A 16,285-nucleotide genomic window follows, 5' to 3' on the forward strand; every position below is an offset into this window, starting at 1 on the left:
ATCCTCCCTTAACAGGGATGAAAATCTGATGAAGCCCTTTTATAGGGCTACTGTATGGACAAATTGGCTGTCAATCATTCATCAATAAGTATTAATTGATTGATTAATTGATGAGTTTGTATACATCTAAGCACATACAAAGCAAATACAGGAGGACTTTTATGGGGAGAGAAATGAACAGCTGAGGGGGATATGTCATTGCTGTCTTTCTCCTCTCCCTTATCAGTTCTCTCCCTTTAACCTTGGCACTTGCTGCTAGGATCCTTTCTTTTATCCTCATTTAAAAGTCCCCATCCACTTTCTCAGTGTCCTCTTTTGGTTTTTACTTATGGTATGGAAGTTACCACAGAATGTCAGGGTTGGAAGGGGCTTTAGAAGCCATCTTCTCCATTACTGCATCGGAATACATTCTTCACCATGCTGGACGAGTAGTCATCCAGTCTTTGCTTGTTGTTGTTGTTTTTTTTAATTTGATTTTTTAAAAATTAATAAAAATTAATTTTTTCCTCTCAATTAAAAAAAAGTTTTATTTATGTATTATGTTTTTATGTCACCTTTTCAGATGACCTCTTTGTCACTTCTAGCTCTAAACCTTATGATTCTGTGGGGTCCAAATATGGTAGAATGACATATTTTGGGGACAAGGTCAGAAAATATCACCTTCTGGTTAGCAAAATATTTATAAATATGTTGCTAATTAACCTAGAGTATTTCCTAATTCTCAGCAAGGGGTAGGAAGTATTTCATAAAATCTTATCAAGAGAACATAGCTTCAAATACAACTAATGCAAATTAAATCACAATCTTAGAACTCTGAAGATATCTATTTTGATGGTAATGTAGGGAGGGAGGACTTAAAACACGGAAAGGTTTGCTGGCCACACATGTACGCTAGGAATATTTCTGGGCCTCTCTCTACTCTCCTCCACCCCTACATACTCATTTGCATTTACATGAGCAAAACATCTTTGGAATTAAGAATTAGGGCCTTGAACCTCAGGAGTCTTTGGAAGTTTTCTGGAAAAGTAACTTAGGTGCTCGCTTTGGCAGCACATATACTAAAATTGAAACGATACAGAGAAGATTAGCGTGGACCCTTCGCAAGGATGACACGCAAATTTGTGAAGCGTTCCATATTAAAAGAAAAAGAAAAGAAAAGAAAAGAAAGAAAAGTAACTTAGGTGCTCGCTTTGGCAGCACATATACTAAAATTGGAACGATACAGAGAAGATTAGCGTGGACCCTTAGCAAGGATGACACGCAAATTTGTGAAGCGTTCCATGTTAAAAAAAAAAAGAAAAGAAAAGAAAGAAAAGTAACTTAGAAGATGACAACAGGGAGCAGTTCAGCAGTGTAAGATTAGATGTGGTTGATTACTGTGAAATATAAAGGTATGACCTGAGGGTAGAACCAATAGATATAATCTGAGAGATCTGTTCCACTTTGGGGGAAAGTAGAAAGAGAGGCATGCTGGGACCTCAGCAGCCTAGCTGTTGGGAAAGGCAGATAGGATCCAAGACTGATGAGACTAGGCAATCTCTCCTTCCCTTTCCTATCTCCAAGAGGGGTTTCCAGTTTGACTTATTTAAATCTATAACCCCTCGAATATCTCTAGTCTAGGAATAGGAGTCTGGGTTCAGAACAAAAGTTGCTATTCCTGATTATTCTCAATGGAGAGGGTAACCCTTAGCTTATATTAACCAGTTTAACCCTGTTCCACCAAATACTGGTTGCGCAAAAGACCATTATGAATACCTAATACGCTTCTTTATCAAAGAAAGATGCAAACAAATCAAAGAAGATACACACATTAGAATATTACCACCACCCCCACCACCCCTCAAATGCACAAGCATAAATGTTGGGAGCAAGACAAGATCTCAGCACAGACCAAGAAATAAAGATGTCATGGAGAGCAGGAACTTTCTCAGCAGTCTCTAGGGATACAGGTATTGCAAATCAGGGCACATGTAGCTTCCTTCCATCTCTGGAGCTCTAGGATTCCAGGAAGAACACTCAAAAGTTCAAACCTAGGTCCTTCAACCTGCCTCAAAGTCTTTTTTTCAAACTATGTTGCCAACCAACTGAAGTAAGCTTCTTTATAGTGGATGTAAATAGATAATCATTTTGCAGTGAAACTGGGGAAAGGGCAACCTTTTCTTGTGACTTCCCTCAGCTTAGGTGCTCTATTTTGAGGGAGCCAATGACTCTCCTTGATATAACTCTTTGTCAAAATACAATCTATTCTTTGCTCCTCAAAGGCGTGTTGAAAATGCCATGCTTGCTCCAACTTCTTAAATCCAGACATCCAAAGTGATAGGTAACTTTCAAAGTTGTTCTGTTTGTCTTGGGATCTTTTTCAGCCATCCTTTTTTTCTCTTCTCTTTGATTAAAAAATGTTTCAATGACCCTTTTCCCCCCTTTAATTGTAATTCCTTCCTTCCTTCCTTCCTTCCTTCCTTCCTTCCTTCCTTCCTTCCTTCCTTCCTTCCTTCCTTCCTTCCTTCCTTCCTTCCTTCCTTCCTTCCTTCCTTCCTTCCTTCCTTCCTTCCTTCCTTCCTTCCTTCCTTCCTCTTTCCTTCCCTCCCTTCCTTCCTGCCTTTCCTATCCTTGCCTGTCTTTTCATTCCATGTCCCCCCTACTCCAAAGAATCTTACAACAAATATACATCATCAAAATAAATTCCCAAATACACTATGTATGAAATACATGTCTCGTTCTGCCTCATGAGATCTCCTCTCTGTTAGAAGTTGGGTAGTATGTTTCATCGTTAGAACTCTGGACTTGGAAATTAAGGACTTTAGATTAAAGAACTTTGCTAATACTATTTTGTAATATGTAGGCTAAAGAAGGAACAGAGATGGCAGGGCAGGGGAGATGATAGACAATGCTGCTCACCATAAAAGCATCTAGTTTACCACCAATCATAAGCAATTCCTCTTTCATTTAAAATCTTTATAGGACATCCACCATGAGAGGGGAGAATAACTTCAGTAAACATATGCCTCTATTCTGTCATATTGTAAGTTAAATAAAGCTATCAAGGCCCAGAGATATTATATGACTCATTAAAATCCCACAGCTAGGGGCAGCTAGGTGGCAGTGGATAAAGCACTGTCCCTGGATTCAGGAGTACCTGAGTTCAAATCAGACCTCAGACACTTGACACTTACTAGCTGTGTGACCCTGGGCAAGTCACTTAACCCCCATTGCCCCTCAAGGAGAAAAAAAAAAAGATCCCACAGCTAGAAGGTCTGTAACTAGAACCCATTTTTCACAGTTCCCAATCCAGTGCTTTTATTTTGTACCATGTTCCTCCTGTATTTTCTTTACTTTCTTGGAGATAGGCTACCAATAATAAATAGCCCCAGCCTATTATGCATTTTACTTTCTTGAGACTCAAAGAAAATTTAAATATACATGCAAAAAATTATACACATATATAATACATGTCTATATACACATATATACACATATATATTCTTTCTTCCTCTATTTTTCTGTATTTAAGAGAGGCACCATAGTGTCATGGATAGCATAAGGGACTTGGATTCTGGAGACACAAAGGTTCAAGTCTGGATTCATATATTTACTATCTGTGGAAATATGGGGAAACTACTTAACCTTTCAGAGTCTCAGTTTCTTTATTTGTAAAATGAGAATGATTATAAAAATACTTATACTAACTCCTTCACATGGTTATTACAAGAAAAAACACTTTCAAACCTTTAAATGCTACATACATGGGAGTTATTTTCTAATTTATTATACACTGATAAACTATATAACTAAGCTTGTTATTTATAAACTTGTTAGAATTCCACAAGTAATATTAGTATATGGACTGTGTGGGAGTATAAGGGGATTTTTCCTATAAATAAGATGCCTCAATTTGAATGCAGAGAATTTATAACACATACTTTATCTGCTCAATGGCCTTTTGGAGGATTGCTTTCAGATTTTTGGTTGTATACTGGATAGCTGAAGCTGTTAGAAAACTTATCTCTAAACAGATAAGGTGTTAGAATAATTTTTTGGAAAAATATCATAGATCAGCAAGACAGATAAATTAACAATCTTCAGAAATCTCTGTATCAAAATATACCAATAAAAAAAGATTCACATTCTACATAAGGCTATCATATTTTCCATAGCTGGTTTATGTTGCTGAAAGTCTACATAAGGCTATCATATTTTCCATAGCTGGTTTATGTTGCTGAAAGTCTAATGCACTAACACTGTCAACTGTTGTTTGTCCTTCATTCTCAAAGAGGACCATGACAGATGTCATGACTTGCACTGAAATGGATTTAAGTGAGGAAGGGCTGTGCAAAGTCACTAGCCTCAATTTCTCCTCCAGAGCCATCTGGGTCCAGTGGCAAGACTGAGGATGGCCCCAGATATTTAAGGCAATTGAGTTTAAATGACTTGCCCAAGGTCACACAGCTAGTAAGTGTCTGAGGTGAGATTTGAATTCAAGTGCTCCCAACTTCAGGGCCAGTGCTCTATCCACTGTTGCACCTAGCTGTCCCTAATACCATCAGATAACATGTGGGTGGCCAACCTAAGCTTAGCCATCCTACAAGGTAGCACAGCAATAGACCTTCTTTTGAAGTCTATCTTTAAAAAGTTCAATATATTTGGATTTTAAGACTGATATACTACAGTTGACTCTTTTACTTCATAGGCAAGAACTAAAGTTTAAAATGTTTCCACTTCCCAAGCAAGACTTCCCTTGGATTCAAGCCTTAAAATTTCCATTTGGGCTCTGTGACTCAAAGCCCACCATGTTTTTCTGAATCCTCCTTCTTCTTAGTTTGTAAGACTGGTCAGCTCAGTGTGTGGATTGTGCCAATGAATGACATTTTTAAAAAATAGGGTAATAGAGGATCACCAAAGACCCAAATTATGTAAAGTACTCTTAGAAATAGTTCAACACTTTTTAGACAATATAAGCTTGTGAAACGATAGTAAATTTCAATGATGCTTTAAGTAGGACATTGAAAGTATCTAAATAGGGGCAGCTAGATGGTGCAGTAGATAAAGCACTGGCCCTGGATTAAGGAGGACCTGAGTTCCAATCTGGCCTCAGACACTTGACACTTACTAGCTGTGTAACCCTGGGCAAGTCACTTCATGCTCATTGTCCTGCAAAAAAATCTAAATAATAAAGAAAGCTCTTTGTGTGCTTTTTAATAATAGCAGAGAAAACAGAAAGATAAAGGTCATGTGGTGCTTGTGACTCAGTAGAAGAAAACTCTAAAGTACATCACATTCAGGATGAAATGAATTCTCCTCTGGTCAATTGGAATCAGTGTGTGTGTGTGTGTGTGTGTGTGTGTGTGTGTGTGTGTGTGTGTGTGTGTGTGTACTCAAAGACATACAGAGTAGAGAGCTGACTGTAAACAAAGAGTAAAAGGACAGAAATATAAAGAGCAACAGAGTTGGTTTTGAATGGGAACACTGACTGTCCCTGGTGCCAGGCTCCCTGGGTTCTGTTCTTTGATCTGTCACTGACTTATTTATCCTCTCTGTGCCCAAGTTCCCCTTGCTAACAACTAGAACTGATGATCCTGGTGATTCCCCCACCTCCCTCACAGAGTTGTTGGCCAAGGAATAGAACGAATCATCACCTTGGGTTTTTCTCTGTGACTCTTCAGAAATCCAGACAGGACATACAGCTCTCCAGAACTAGGCCAAAAGAGTCATAAAAATCTAGAGTGGGAAGGGATTTTAAAGATCCTTTCAGTGAATCTCCTCATTTTCTGATAGGTAAACAAAGTATTTAAGTGCCAGGTACTGTGATATGTTCTGGGAATAAAAATGCATTAAAAAAAAAACCCTATCTTTGAGAAGCTTATATATTTTTTCTTTTCTTTTCTTTTTTTTTTTTGCAAGGCAATTGGGGTTAAGTGACTTGCCCAGGGTCACACAGCTATTAAGTGTCAAGTGTCTGAGGCCGGATTTGAACTCAGGTACTCCTGAATCCAGGGCCAGTGCTCTATCCACTGTGCCACCTAGCTGCCCGACACTTATATTTTTTTAAAAATTTATTTGTTTATTTAGATTTTTCCCCATCTTACATGTAAAAACAAGTTGTAACATCAATTTTTTAACTTCGTATTCCAAATTCTCTTCTTCCCTCCCTAACCCCCCTTAAGAACTCAAGCAATTCAATATAAGCTATACACGTGCAGTTGTGCAAAACATATCAGACAAAAAAACTTTAGAAATAGGAACTAACAACAACAACAAAATATACTTCCATCTGTATTCAGATACCATCAGTTTTTTCTCTGTAGATGAATTGCATTTTCTTTTTATTGTCTTGGATCACTGCACTGCTAAAAATAAGTCATTCGCAGCAAATCATCCTATAATATTGCTGTTATTTTGTATACAGTACATTTCACTTTGCTTCAGCTCATATAAGTCTTTCCAGGTTTTTCTGATAGCATCCTGCTCATTTTTTTTTTTTCCTCCTGAATCCAGGGCTGGTGCTCTATCCACTGCACCACTTAGCTGCCCCTATGTAGTACTTTAAAGGGAGATTTCCTTACAAAACACCCATGAGGTTGATTATTGCAATAACAGTAATAACCAACATCTATAGAGTACCTTATACCTGACAAAGAATTTTCTTCACGGTAGCCCAGCAAAGTACCATCGTCATCATCCTCATCCTCATCTTACTTTGTTCTTACCTCTGCTTCAATTTTTTTCCCCAGTTACTATTGCTATCTTTCCCTCCATCCTATTTGCTCTCCATGATATTCAATCAATTTTCTATCTTCTTTTACCCTATCCCTCCTCAAAAGTGTTTTGGAGAAGCTTATATTCTAATAGAGGAAGGGGCTGGGAAGTGGGGTTAGTGGGTTAGGGTGGAAAAGTCTCAAGAGTCATTAATTCGATATGAGAAAAGTGAACATGGATGACCTGAGAACCTACAGAAATGGCAGTCCTGTAAAGGAGCTCGCCACTGAGGGGCAGGAGGGGAGGAGACATTTCCAGGCTTAAGAAGGTTCTTAGGTAGGAGAGAGAAAATTCCATAGGTGAGGAACCAAGGCCCAGAGACTGAAGTGACTTCCTCTATGTCATACAGAAATGGGTCTCATGACTAAATAATCTTTCTACTAGACCCACTAGGCTGCCTCTCTGAATTGAGGAAGTAGAAAAAAAAAATCTTCCTCACCCACTTCTGTCTGCATGTATATTGCCACTTCACTGATTAGAAAATTAGAATGGTTTTCTTTGAAGAGCTTTCAACCTTCAGAAGAAAGATGCTACCTTGCCTTTAATGGGGTTCCTTTGTTACAAGGGAGAGCTCATTTATATGTGGGGGTTATATGAAGAAATGACATATATACATGTATACACACACACATAAACAAAAGGTAAAAATAATGCTTTAAAAAAATTCACCTCCATTTGGATGATCAAAAGCAATTCTTGTGGATAAAGCACTGGCCCTGGATTCAGGAAGACCTGAATTCAAATCCAGCCTCAGACACTTGACACTTACTAGCTGTGTGACCCTGGGCAAGTCACTTAATCCTCATTACCCAGCAAAAAAACCAACCAAACAAAAACAAACAATAAGCAAAAACAAAAACACCCCATCGATTCTTTTTTTTTTTTTTTGGTGAGGCAATTGGGGTTAAGTAAGAGATTTAGAAGAAAGTGGAGATTTAGAAGAAAATTAAAAAAAAAACTATCACTGAATAGGAAGCACAGAACAGCAAGCAGGATACAAAGCATAATGGAAAATAATTTATAAGAACACTGGTAAGGTAGGAAAGGACAAGGCTATGGATAATTTAGAACACTAGACAGAGGAATTTATATTTGATCCTCAAAACAATAGGGAAGCATTGAAGTTTGTTGAGTGGGGTCAGGGTGGGAGAGTGAAGTTAATAAGTTCAGACTTGGACTTTAGGAGAGTTACCTTGACAGATATGTGGAGGCTGGATTGTAGTGGGGAGAGACTTGAGGAGACTATTTTTTTTTGAAAAAAATTTTTTTTTTGGTGAGGCAATTGGGGTTAAGTGACTTGCCCAGGGTCACACAGCTAGTGTCAAGTGTCTGAGGCCCAATTTGAACTCAGGTCCTCCTGACTCCAGGGCCAGTGCTCTATCCAGGAGACTATTGCAATAGCCCAAGGGAAAGGTGATAAAGGCCTGAATTAGGATGGTGACTGTAAGTGGAGGGCTCAATCTACCACCTCTGTACCTTTGCACACACTGATGCTCATGTCTGTAATGCACTCCTGCTTCACCTTTTCCTTTTGTGGATCCTCTCTTGCTTCAAGGATTCACTGTTGCTATCTCCTAGATGGAGCCTTTTCTGGCAGATTAGTGGTGTGGTGGCTAGAGCAGTGGCCCTGAAGTCAGGAAGACCAGAGGTCAAATTCAGTCTTAGATACTTCCTGACTGTGTGACCCTGAGCAAGATACTTAACTTTTATCTGCCTCAGTCTCTTCTATTATAAAATGGGCATAATAATAGCACCTACCTCCCAGAGTTATTGTGAGGGTCAAATAAAATAATATTTGTAATGTCATTAGCATAGTGCCTGGCACATAGTAGGTGATTAATAAATGTTGTTTACTTCCTCTTTCCCTGATCCCTTTAGTTGTGAATACCCTCTCCTTCATTCTTTTTTTTTTTGCAGGTCACTGCACCATCTAGCTGCCCCCTCTCCTTCATTCTTACCTGTTTTACATGTTGGATCTTCTCAGAATGTAAGCTTCTTGAGGACAGGAACTGTTTTGCTTTTGCCTTCATGTCTTCAGCACCCAGCACCTTGTATGTACTTAATAAATGCTTATTGGATTTTATTGGATTGAATCAGGGAGGAGATCAGGTATATTAGTAGATCTAATATTTGTCATAACAAATAATAAGGATGTTTGATAAGTCTATAGCAACTTAGAAAGCTTTTTCTTTACTAAAACACTATGGGGGGCAGCTAGGTGGTGCAGTGGATAAAGCACCAACCAGCCCTGGATTCAGGAGGACCTGAGTTCAAATCTGGCCTCAGACACTTGACACTTACTAGCTGTATGACCCTGGGCAAGTCACTTAACCCTCATTGCCCCACAAAAAACCCTCAAAAAACAAAAAACAAAAAAACCCACTATGAGATAGGTAGTAGAAGTATTATGGCCTCTATTTATTTCCTGACCATCTTCCCATCTCTTTCCTTCCCTTATCAGAGACCAACTGGTATAGGATCTTAAACCTTTCAAGCCCTGGAACTTCTACCTTGGAATCTTGCTTTTTCTGATTGGAGACTGCCTCAGGCATGTCACTACATCTAATCAGGTTGGAAGCATGCTTCAATTTGACTCTCCAGCCATCTTTCCGAACTAGCCACCATCAGAGACCTTTTCCTGGAAAATTCCACTCTTTCAGTCTGGAATTCCTGTCCTCTTCCCCTCCCCCATTCACATGTCAAGCCTGATTGGTGACTGTACTTCCGCCAGCTCCAGCCATACTTTACCTCCTTTGCAGGCTATCTTCTCATCAGCCTCACCATGCTGCCCGCTGTTTTCCTTCTGTGTCCTCTCCTCTCCTCTCCCACTTTCTAGCCTTGGAGCCATAACCACTATTACAATTGCTACTGGAAAGGGCTGCACCAATCTACTCTGTCCTAGTCAACGTCCCTGTAGAACTTTCTAAACTAAAATACCCCTTCATGGACACTGGTCCCCTGTATGTATTGTCTTTCCCCATTAGACTACAAGCTCCTTGAGGGCAGGGGTATCCTTTGCTTTTGTATATTTGTCTCTAGACACAGGTAGGTGGCCAGTAGAGAGAGTCCTGGGCCTGGAGGCAGGTAGACCTGAATTCGATTCTACCCTCAGATGCTTAGTAGGCAAATTATTTAGTATCTATTTGCCTCAGTTTTCTTTCTTTTCTTTTTTTTTTAGTGAGGCAATTGGGGTTAAGTGACTTGCCCAGGGTCACACAGCTAGTGAGTGTTAAGTGTCTGAGGCCGGATTTGAACTCAGGTCCTCCTGACTCCAGGGCCGGTGCTCTATCCACTGTGCCACCTAGCTACCCCCTGCCTCAGTTTTCTTAACTGAAAAAGGGGATAGTATTAGTACCTACCTTCTGGGGTTGTTGTGAGAGTTAAATGAAATAATATTTATAAAGTGCTTGGCACATTGCCTGGCATGATGCTTGGTTCCCTCCTTTCCTTCTAGAACTTACAGTTCTTGATACCTGGTGAAAGCTTAAGAAATACCCTTTCATTAATACTGAGGAAAGTCAAGTGTCTTGATCAAAGTCAAATAACTTATAAGTGATTGAGTTGGAACTCAAATTCAACACGCTTTTTACCACCACAGGGGCAGGTAGGTGGCACAGTGGATAGAGCACTGACCCTGAAGTTGGGAGGATCTGACTTCAAATATCACCTCAGACGCTTACCAGCTATGTGACCCTGGGCAAGTCATTTTACCCCGATTGCCTCAAACATCCAGGGCCATTTCCAGGCATCTTCATGTATATCTTGCCATGGAGAGAGTGAGGTTGGTGACCTTGCACAGCCCTGCCTCACTTAAATCCAATTCACTGCAAGACATGCCATCACCCCAATGTCATGGTCCTCTTTGAGATCGAAGGACAAACCTTCGATCTCTGATGAGATAAAGGACAAACAACAACTTTCCACTACACTCCATTCCCTACACTATACACTCTTTCTTTATTTTTTGCCGGGGCAATGGGGGTTAAGTGACTTGCCCAGGGTCACACCGCTAGTAAGTGTCAAGTGTCTGAGGCTGGATTTGAACTCAGGTACTCCTGAATCCAGGGCCGGTGCTTTATCCACTGTGCCACCTAGCCGCCCCTACACTCTTTCTTAAAGTAACTATCATGGAAAAAGAAGGAGGAAGAAGAAAACAATACTAAACCCCTTGACATTCAGTGAGGAGAACATCATAGAGTTTAGTGTTGCTACATCTGTTGAGTGTCAACCATTGTCTTGGTCCTGCTTCAGACATAAAACATGACAGCGTGGCTCTTGCCTAAGGGATCTGCAATCTAAATAAGGCAGATGGTTTTTGTTTTTGTTTTTTTTTTCTTTTCCTGCTCATATTTGACAGCTAATGCCTAGTTAGGGGTTTGAGATGTCCCAAATACCCATTGGCACCATGGTCTTGTTACAGAGTACACTTGCTTCAAGTGTATGTTGGTTATGCCAAACATATGGTACTATGGTATTTTGAAAGTTGTCCAAAAAAAAGGGGGGGGGGTAGAAAGTTGTCAAACCAGGGATATATTACAGCTGTGACTCCTTTGTATTTGGCAGAATTGACTTTTTTTTTTTGAGGCAATTGAGGTTATGTGACTTGCCCAGGGTCACACAGCTAGTAAGTATCAAGTGTCTGAGGCTGGATTTGAACTCAGGTCCTTCTGAATCCAAGGCTGGTTCTCTATCCACTGCGCCACTTAGCTGCCCCCCCAAATTGGCTTCTAATACCTTTCCTTCCTCCATAGTCATGCATTATACTCATTCTGTTTCTTCTAGCCCTGCCTAATTTACCTCATGTGGAGTAATGGAAAGAGCCTTGGTTTTGGAACCAGAGAACCTAGGTTTGAATATCAGCTGTGTTGCTCACTATGTGCCAAATGGGCCTTGGCTATGCTCACTTATTGAAGAACTAATTTAACTATTAGGGTCTTAGAATTCCAGTAAAGAGAACATATTTGATCATTTGAACAGCATGGATTAGTTCAAAGATTGTAACCATATACAAACTTAGATATTACATTGAGAAATACAGATAGAAATAATTCAGTAAAAGAGCTCATAAGTCTTGTCTTTCTTTTTAAGGACTCAGACTACTTTGCATTGAATTTTGATTCTCTACAATTCTATAGCAAGACTCTGTCCATACACTCTGAACCCACAGGCCCCCAGAGGGTGACTGGCTACATTTCCCTCAGTGTTTTAGGGGTACCCCTGAGGGATCATGGGGTTCTAATACTATCAGTGTGAGCCCCTATTTGTCATGTTCCCCCAATATCATCACCACTAATACCCCAATATAATTTAACCCTTTGAAAGGAAGAAAAATAGTTATTAAGCACCTACTGTGTGCCAGGGACTATGCTAAATAATTAGCAATTGAAATAAATAATAATCAACTAAGATCATTTAGTTGTTATAAAGAGACATTTTCTGAAAACATAGCAAGACATAGCAAAGAGTGACCACCTCTTTCTCCTTCCTACCAAAAATGGAGCATACTCTCCTTTCTACCATGTTGGTCCCTAGGTAGAGGAGTTTAAACTTAAAAGTGGTTCCAGGGGGTAGCTCTGTGGTACAGTGGATAAAGCACCGGCCCTGGATTCAGGAGGACCTGAGTTCTAATCTGACCTCAGACACTTGACACTTACTAGCTGTGTGACCCTGGGCAAGTTACTTAACCCCCATTGCCCTGAAAAAAAAAAAAGTGATTGCTACAAATATTTTTTACCAACAAGTTCACTTCCTGATGTAGCACAGACAATTGATAATTCACTCCCATGTTTGTAGAAATCCCATGATAATTTAGCTGTCATGTAGATTCACTGTTGGGCTGTGTTGCGGATCTTGTTCTTCAGGGTTGACTCTTTTCCAAGGTTGGTGTTGGACAGCTGGTGGTTTTTCTCATCTTGAAAGATCTAACCAAACAATTTACCAAAGGAAAGAAGACACAAACAGGAGGCAGCCCTATCTTAGATACATGCTTGATCAGGAGGCCATGAACTCATAAACTGGCCCAAGTGAAGTGAAGGATAACTCCCCAGGCCAGACTGCCATTGCTCAGAACATTGTCCTTTTACCTTAGGGCCAAGAGAAAGGAAAGAGAGGTAGAATTTCTTTGTCGGAGGCTTTTTGCATATGCAGGGAGTTCAAGTTCAGCAGCCAATTAAAAGACTTCACCAAATAGTCAGGAAATAGTCATAAAATAGCTACAAATGATCTTAATAAGGGCAGGAACCTGTCTGCCATGTCATCCTCATTTCCAGAAGAAGGGACACCAAACCCCTCATGTGGAGATTAGAGCTCTCTGTACATGTTCCCAGAGCTAGGTGCTCATGGACCAGTTCCCCCATTACACTTTTCTATACAGTAAGAAGGAGATTTTTAGGTTTTTGATTTTTCCTCCACTATGATAAACTCTTATCATGTATAAGATAACACTTCTCCAATCTATTTCCACTGGTTTGGTTTTTAAAAAAATTTTTTTACATAGTAGCAAATAGTTTTGACAATTATAACAGTATATTTTGGCCTTGCCATATACCAGTCCTCATTGTTTTCTACTTTTTAAATTTTTTTTTTTTTTTAGTAAGGCAATTGGGGTTAAGTGACTTGCCCAGGGTCACACAGCTACTAAGTGCTAAGTGTCTGAGGCCAGATTTGAACTCAGGTACTCCTGAATCCAGGGCTGGTGCTCTATCCACTGCGCCATCTAGCTGCCCCCATTAAATGTTTTTTTTTTTTTAATTCTTCATGTTTTGTTACTCCAAGTTAATTTTTTTGTCTAAATTTTTAAAGGATTCTCTTTTTTTTTTTTTTGTCTGATTGCTATCATTTTAAGTCTGAGGATTTATACTTCTGGTCAAGATGACTACCTGAATGGAAGCAGATCATTTAACTCACACATTCCTATTCCAGAAAAAAACACGAAATTCACATCTGATCAAATAACTGAACAAGAAATCAGATGAGAAAACACTGTGAGTTACTTTTGTTCCAGAATTACACAGAATGTCAGCCAGGAGTACACAGGCATCAGGAAAGGGACTGGTAGCAAAGACTTTGCCAGCTCAGGCAAATAAACCAGTAGCCTCTGAGCCTGTCCAGAAATGGGCCAGAGGCCATTTAGCCTGCGAGGTTTTGTATCTTGAGGCTGTGGGATTGGAGGGTTATCCTGAGAAATCCCCAGGGTGGTCAATGACTGGCAGAGGGAACCTCGGAAGTCTCTAGGAATGATCAGTATGAAGTGGTAACATACAGACTGGGACAGCTTAGACACTCAGATGCTCTAAGATGCTCTCTCTCTCTCGCTCTATCATGGGATGCCATAGAAAGCCCTGAAGATCCAGTGCTATAATTCTCAGTGATCCAAGTGGGCCTAAACTCTGCAGGTGGAGGTTAGTTCAAGAACCCAGCTTTCTCCAGGGCAAGACCAAGTAGGGATTACCATCCTCACTGAAAAGTGCAGCAGTGGCTAAAGACTGACTCTGGAACAAAGTTCCAATTCAGGAACTAAAAGCTGGAGAGATAAGTAAGCCAAAAGACACCAACTGAAATTAAAAAAAAAAAAAATTTAACAAATAACCAGATATGCCCAAAAATCCAGCCTAGGAGAAGAAACAAATTGTTAACAATGATAACAGAGACTCAATGGGACAAAAATGGATTTTCTACAAGAACTACATGAATATCTAAAGGACATGAAGCAAAATGTAAATAATGAAATAAAAGACCTGGAGGAAAGTGTTAGAATGAGAATAAATAGCTTAGAAAAGAAAGCAGTAAACTTCTCCAAGCAATGGGCTCCCTGACAAGTAGAATAGAGCAAATAGAAATCAATGACTCCATAAAACAGCAAAGAAATACTAGAACAAAAATCAAAAGATTGAGGAAACCCTCCCAAAGAAAGACGTTAGTCTGGAAATTAATGAAGCAATCAATATAGGAGAAAATAAGGTCTTTAATCGGGCAGAGGAACTATAGCTCCTGGTATCACAAAGCAAGAAGCTAGGAATACCCAAAGATGGGAACTGAGGACAGAGTTTTTATGGGGTAACAGAACAAAATCGAACCAAAAGACTGCTCCAGAGTCGCATACAACTACTAGATATAAGTGAACCTTTGACAAAAGACACTATAGAACTGCTCCTGAGTTAAGTATAGACGCTACTTAACTACTTAACTCTAAATAGAAACTACTTAATGTAGGTGGACCCTTTTACATAATAACATAAAGTCTGAGTAAGGTGAGGAATCATTGGGAGGGGATAGTTTTCTAGGGGGAGATCCATAAGTCAATCAAGAGTCTGGAATTGACAAAGATTGGTTAGCCTCAGGCAATTCATTGGCCTGAGAAAGGAGAGTAGATGGGGATCAGTCAGTTCTCAGTAAATTTGTAGTTATCAAGGACATAAAAAACAAATGACCTGAAAAAGTGGTTGGGGAGAGATAATTTAAGAATCAATACTTTTCTTGAAACTATGATTTCAAAAAACCTTTTAAAGACTCTATCCCCAGAAATTAGCACAGTGCCTATCACATAGCAGATGCTTAATAACTATCTACTGACTGACTCTCCTATTATTGTTCCTTTACTTATAGAAAAATTATATAAGTTCATTATTTGGATATTTAGAGCTGGAAGTTTCCTCAGGATGTTTTTTTTTTTTTTGGTGAGGCAATTGGGGTTAAGTGACTTGCCCAGGGTCACACAGCTAGTAAGTGTTAAGTGTCTGAGTCTGGATTTGAACTCAGGTCCTCCTGAATCCAGGGTTGGTGCTTTATCCACTGTGCCACCTAGCTGCCCCTCAGGATGATTTTTAAAAGGACACAGGGTTGGGAAATGTAGTGGTATTAATGTGGGCTGGAATTTAGGGTCAAATTGATCGTGAGTCATCCCAAAAGAATTACAAGACTCAGTGACTCAGTTTACCAAGTTTTATTTCAATACTGTGAGTGAACACAGGGAGAGAACTAGAAAAGTGGAAAGGTATCTCTCCAATAAGGAAAGAAAAGACAGTTATATTTATAGTATGGATAAATTAATTATCAGTCTCATTATAATAATCTCCACCTCAGGGAGGTACAGGGGAGGGCCTATCCTAATTTGTAGTTCCTGGGGGCCTAAGTCAACTCCTAAGGCAGGTATCTTTTTCTGTGGAGGTATGTTTTCAGGGTTTACCCATTATAAGGTAAATCTGGGGACAAATTTGGCCTTTTCTGTGCATGTCTCTTTCTGATTTCCATGGCTAGTTTCAAAATGTCTTCATTTTTCATTAGAATTTCTATACCCTTTCAGTGTATCCTTGTGTATCATTGTTATAGTTAAGGTCTTTTTGACCTTAATGACCTTAATGCCTCTTTATGTTCTTGTTATGAATGGTGATTAATGTGGGTAAGAGAACCTGGGCCTTGAATTGTTTCCCAAATCTTAAGTTATCCATTAACTGGGGTCTGAATCCCTTTTAGAGCTCATATCTGAATTAGAGCTTGGGTCTTGGGTTTTTCTGTTAACCCCTTTTTTGCCTCC

General features: G+C 39.6%; 2 non-coding genes across 2 annotated transcripts; both read left to right on the plus strand.

Moving 5' to 3' along the window:
* The first annotated feature begins 1,034 nt into the window (after positions 1-1,034).
* LOC122726932 lies at positions 1,035-1,141 on the plus strand. Its single transcript, XR_006352923.1, has one exon. It is a non-coding gene; the product is annotated as a U6 spliceosomal RNA (small nuclear RNA).
* Positions 1,142-1,181: 40 nt separating this feature from the next.
* On the plus strand, positions 1,182-1,288 carry LOC122726953. The gene has a single exon (XR_006352944.1). It is a non-coding gene; the product is annotated as a U6 spliceosomal RNA (small nuclear RNA).
* The last annotated feature ends 14,997 nt before the right edge of the window (positions 1,289-16,285 follow it).

The sequence above is a fragment of the Dromiciops gliroides genome, chromosome 4 (assembly GCF_019393635.1).
Source record: "Dromiciops gliroides isolate mDroGli1 chromosome 4, mDroGli1.pri, whole genome shotgun sequence".
NCBI classification, from domain to species: domain Eukaryota; kingdom Metazoa; phylum Chordata; class Mammalia; order Microbiotheria; family Microbiotheriidae; genus Dromiciops; species Dromiciops gliroides.